Source organism: Schistocerca americana, chromosome 2, assembly GCF_021461395.2.
Source record: "Schistocerca americana isolate TAMUIC-IGC-003095 chromosome 2, iqSchAmer2.1, whole genome shotgun sequence".
In the NCBI taxonomy this organism is placed as follows: domain Eukaryota; kingdom Metazoa; phylum Arthropoda; class Insecta; order Orthoptera; family Acrididae; genus Schistocerca; species Schistocerca americana.
Window position 1 is genome coordinate 746,028,351 of NC_060120.1, and position 5,902 is coordinate 746,034,252.

At 43.6% G+C, this 5,902-nt stretch overlaps 1 pseudogene; it reads left to right on the plus strand.

Moving 5' to 3' along the window:
• The first annotated feature begins 5,096 nt into the window (after nucleotides 1-5,096).
• Nucleotides 5,097-5,216, plus strand: LOC124597014 (annotated as a pseudogene).
• Nucleotides 5,217-5,902: the final 686 nt, after the last annotated feature.

Consider the following 5,902-nt stretch of genomic DNA (forward strand, 5'->3'; position numbering starts at 1 on the left):
TTGCGAGATACGGTAGCTGTGCGGAGTCGACTGGGCCGAGACTTGTCATGCACACCCTTTCCACCACCTTGAAAATGCCGTACCCGTCGCCTCACATTGTTCCGTCTATTGTATCGTCTCCATACACCTTTAGCAAGCGTCGATGGCTCTCAATCAGAGCAATTTCTTCAGCAGCGAGGAATTCTCAAGCCAGTCGAAAACGCTTCGAGACTAGGTTAATAAAACAAATAAATGCTAATATTATGGTTTTACGTTTCATGCGTTCTCCACGCCTCCTACCAAATAAGCATAACGCCAACAATGTTCCCACAACTGTGCGAAACTCTCGGAATATTTCTTCTTTGAAATGTTCTTCAATCCTAGCGTCACACTGGTTTGAACGCTGGTTACGTCGTCAAAGCGTTGATCCTTCAAGTGAATTGCTCCACTTTATATTTCTGTGGTGTGTTCGGACTGATTATGCTAAGTCTTATCACCCACAACGATTTTTTCCAGAGAGAGCTGTCAGCATTTTGCATTCCAATAAAGTCGCGGAAGGCGTCCACGTGTCGTTTTTCTTCAGGAGTCGAAGTGTGCGGGTCACACGTTGCAGAAACTGTTCTCTTCTTCAAAACATTCTGGAGAATGCCTTGAACACCTGGACTAGATGTTGCTCCACTTTTATTTGTCACTAACAACGTTACACTACGACAGACGTCCACGATTTGAGGCTACCTGGTCACAACTGATTGGTCGAATGTAAACTTATCGTTTCCAGCAGTTACCGTATTTTACGGACTACAAGACGCTACGAACTATAAGACGCACCTTAACTTCGAAGCATTTTTAAATAACATTTTTTTTCATTTTTATTATTAGACTGCAAAGGCATACTATAAAAAGTCTTAGTTCATAAAACCGAACCGTCATTTAAAATCCCTGAAAATCGTCATCTGAACTTTCTTCTTCTTCTTCTTCTTCTGCCTCTTCGTCATCATCGTTGTCCTCTTCATATATAAGATGGTCTTTACCGTCACCGAGAGCGTTACTTAAGCCGCATTTCTTGAAGGATTTAACAATAATGTTTCACTCTAGACCACGACTGTTTTATCCACTGACACACTTGTATCACTGTAGGTCGTCTTGAAGCTGCCTTCGGCGTGAGTTCATGTTAGGTTTCATCAATCATCCATTTGTTCCATTCCTCTCTTATACACACTTCAAATGGTTTATTTATCTAAACATCAAGATGTTGCAATTGTGACGTAAGTCCTCCCCAAATAACAGCAAGCTCTGTATTTCCCTGTCTCAATTTCTCTTTCACAGAATTTTTAAAATGACTACTAAACTGATCTTGCACAAGAATAAAACTTTTCTCCAATAAAGCTCCTTTCTTCTCTCCCACACTCTGTCGATCCATAATTTCATACCAACCTCGTCCATCCAACCAATGTCATGTACTTCAAAAACAACACCTGGCAGTATTTCAGAAGGTTTTGGCATTGTTTTGCGCTTGGAAATGATCACTGGATTAAGTTTAGTACAGTCAGCACATAAAAAGGACAATAGTTTAGCGCATTTCTTCGTGTCGCCTTGTTTTTATAGTTACATTTTTAGCACCTTTCATGACAACAGCTCCTTTACTAACCACATAAAATGTCAGAGGAGTTTCGTTCATATTCGCTGTTTGGCTTAGTTCCGCACTGGTTTTCCTTCGATGCTGAATAATAAAGCGATGGAAAAATGTGTTTTATCTTCATAATCTTGCAGCATTTTTTGAGATATTTTGGTTTTGGTTTTTTACGCTAATTACATGACGCTTCATAAACCTGTAGCACTAGCCTCGATTTGAATCATTTTTCTATTAGTTCCAATGCCATTCTGACGATGTCCTTGAATCCATTTCAATATTCATCTTCTAGTTTCGGTCATTTTGCATTCAGTCCTCTATTCGCGCATTTAGTCTCCCTCATTTTTTCAGTTCTTCTTTACTAGCCTGCCATCCGTATCACGTGAATACCTTTTATTTTTTCCATAATGAAATTAACTGCTAACAAAACTACGGTGCTCTTACCGATAACACAAATGACTCACTTCACGTTCACTGGCACCGTAAATCGCAATGGGGCGGGAGGGAGACAGCAAGCTTTTGAATCCCCGCAACTCACGTTCGTTGCATCGGTGCACTGCTGCTGCCAGTTGAATCCAGTGTTGCCAGGCAGAGATAGGTTTCCCGTGCATCGAATATATGGCCATTTTTAAGACGGGAGGGAGAGGCAGAATTTTAAATAAAAACCTCAACATTTTTATATTAATTTCAAATATATGACGCACCTGCACTTTGGAGACAATTTCTCGAAGAAAAAAATCCATAAAATACAGTAATTCAAGCTGCCACCGCAGTTACTGCGCTAACGTCGCTTATACACCAGGAGCAAAATCAGTCTCAAAACTTTTTCGACAGATGGTTAATATTGTGGATCTCAGATGATGCTGTTTGCCTTAGTTTCCAGAATGCTTTAGATACTGCGTAACAGATACCCGAATGGATTGATAACATCGTAGAAAAACACTTCAGTGCGTCGGCTTAAAAGGGCGGCATCATTAGAAGCGAAATTAGCAACCAGTGTGAGAACTAACTTTTTGCAACCACCAATATAGCTTCGAAGAAGATGGGTGTCATACTGAAATTTTTCGGAAGAATCCTGATGGTGTTCTTTTCAGCCACGAAGGAAGTCGCTAAAGACATCTTCATTCGATTAGATCTTGATAACTGGTCCCGTGACCCAGTGAAGTTAACAGAGTATTAACAGAATAGCAGCGCATTTCGCTACGGGCAAGTTATGTCTAGACGAGAGCTGACTCCAATGCTGGACTTCCAAGAAGGGCTCTGGGCATCGCAGACAACCTCGTTCAAAACGTGGGAGGGCCCAGGACTGATTATTGTCGATAAATGTGTTAATCCCCCTAAAATAAACACGACCGTAAAGGCAGACTAATTTCACTTCATGCAGAGGGGTATCGTCAATCGATCAACTCGACCAACAGAAGAGGTGGGGAGAAAATGATTCTGCATACTGTATCCACCGTCAACGTGCGTTAAATTTATAAAGTGCAAAAATACATGTAGTGTAGTACAAGACAGCCTGATGGTGATACTTCCCGACCTTAAGATGGAAATCGACAACTAAAAGGTATATATTCTTGCAGTAGTTCTACGGTTGCCAAACGGAGCGTCAACGGCCAAGTCGACTTGGTCGTAGGAGAATCTCAGATATTAGCATAGGGATCTCGGATACAGGCACATGACGTCACTTTAGACGACTGATCTAGCTTCTATCCGTAGCACCAGTACTCTTGTGTTTGTGTGATTTCTCTCACCCTGTTTGAAGACTAGCCGCCGAGGGGAGTGCAGGTAACCTGCACCGCACTTTCCTACGGTCAGCTATACCCGCTACCCTCAAGAGCGGGTCAAGGCCAGACATCTTGAGGATTGAAATTCGTGGTCTTTACCCAATGGCTTCGTCATGGCACGTAAGGTCTCTCAGATGGTATCGGATCTCAAAAGCCTGCGTTCTGACAACTCGAACGACTGCCCTAGGTGTGCCCGTGGAGACGTAGAGATGGACAGTAGGCTCTTCGTTTGAAAAGACTGACGTCCTCTGACGATCTATTACAAAACTGAAAAATTGGACCAACGCGGGACGATTTCAACAACGTCATTATTTTCGTTTTACTCAATTTCTAAATCAGCTTTTCAAAATGGTTCAAATGGCTCTAAGCACTATGGGACTTAACATCGGACGTCATCAGTCCTCTAGAACTTAGAACTACTTAAACCTAACTAACCTAAGGACATCACACGCATTCATGCCCGAGGCAGGATTCGAACCTGACCGTAGCGGTCGCGCGGTTCCAGACTGAAGCGCCTAGAACCGCTCGGCCACAGTGGCCGGCAATCAGCTTTTCAAAAGAAGCCGTTAGTAAAGCGTATACAAAGTTAAGAGAAAACTAGTTGCATAGAATTTATCTGATTGCACTATTTTATAAGCCGTCAATATATTAGAAACGGCTGACGCAGGTTACAGTCGTGGCTGGATTCGCTTATGCAACGAGGCTGTCCGACAAAACCTCCCTAAACTCAAAAACAGGTACACTGCTTAACGTCAACATATATAAATAACAACGGTAACACTTTAGTTGCAGCACACGTCTGTTACGAGGAGACAGTCCTTTTAAATACTTCATACGTTGGAGGTTGAGTAGATGAGATGATTTCTAGACTTCACTTCTTCAGACCTTCAAAGTTTAAAAACCGCTTAGTGAAAAATTTGTTTCGCCTGCGCTTTATTCATGACATGGGGCCACAGCAATTTTATGAATGTGTAATCGGGCGATCAAAAAGTTTCCTTGTGTTGCCGTTGCTTCAAAGCATATGCAACGCAGCGGGTATATGAACACCCACTTATAGGCAAAGGGTTAGTGTGGCATTCGTGTCTTTCCGACGTACGTACGGTAAATGCAGAAATCTGGACTATCGTGACATTACTACCAAACGCGTACGAAATACCAACGTGCTGTTATTCTTTTATTGGCTGCCGAAAGTCGAACAACGATACACATCCACAGGAAAATGGAGAATCTGTGGGGCAGCAAGTCTGTCCGAAGCCACCGTTGTGTAACGGTTCGACAAGTTTCGTGCTGGTCACAGGTCGATACAAGACACCGGTCGATCTACGAGGCCAGCCTCATCCTTTATGGACAATTCTGAGACTCGGACACAGGCCCTGTGATCATGATCTCTCCCCTTGCGATTTTCACGCCTTCGGTTCCTTAAAAAAGGCCTTGAAGGTTAGACAATTCCTGTCGGACGAGGATGCGCAGCACGCGGGATGTGGTGTTTTACAAAACGAGTGTCTTCAGCCTAGTGCATTGCTGGGATGATTGCCTCAATGCTCACGGCGATTTTGTCTGAGTTACATTTCGATTCTGGCCTGTACGGTTTTCAAACGGAAATTTTTTGATCGCCCGTTATAGTTTTGCGTAGCTTAACTTTCAGCAACAATTTTCGCAATCTGTAGACATTAGTTACAGATCCTCTTTTCAGAGTATCCCCAGCCAACGGCTTTGCCACGTTGGTCACACCTGTTCCCGCCCGATCACCGAAGTGAAATAACGTTGGGCCCGGCTAGTACCTGGATGGGTTACTATTCGGGAAGAAATGGGTGCCGTTGGTTTCCAGGACAAGTAAGTCGTCGAAGTGGCGTCCAATTGAATGACTTACCATCAGGCCGTGGTGCCAGAGGACGTTCATATTTTTTCAGTGTATCCCCATACGGCGGTGAAATCTTAATTCGAAATCGCACAGGACTGAAAGTAGGATGATCAGAACTTAAAATTTGACGAAGTGACGCTCGTTTGAGACGAAGCGAATACGCGAAAGGAAATCGACCGTCGACTTGTTTAAGAAACCAACTCCGTCTTTACCTCAAGAGATTAGGGGAACCTAAATCAAGGTCGCAGAATGGGGGACTTGAACCTCACCCCTTGCGGTAGAGCACAGTGCGTTAATTACAGCGGTCCATAACTGGGTCCGCTCATTTCTGAGAAGTATAAGAAACGAAGCGAAGGACTGTGAACAAGATGTGCTGAAACGGAATGGGAATGACTAAAAAGAAAAAGAAAATGTGAGAGGCGTACGGGGAAGCCGTTAAGCTGAATGCACAAGAGAGCTCATCGCGTTGGATTACAAAGTTGCAAACCGTGTTATATAAAGACGAAGGCGGAAGTAGCTTACTTAGCGAACTGGGCCAGAAGTTGCTAACGCAGGGCGATGGCAAACGAGGGTAAGGCATCCGGTCCATCAATTACTTTGGCGCTGGAAAACTCGGGACGACAGTCGCTGATGTAAGAAACACCTACC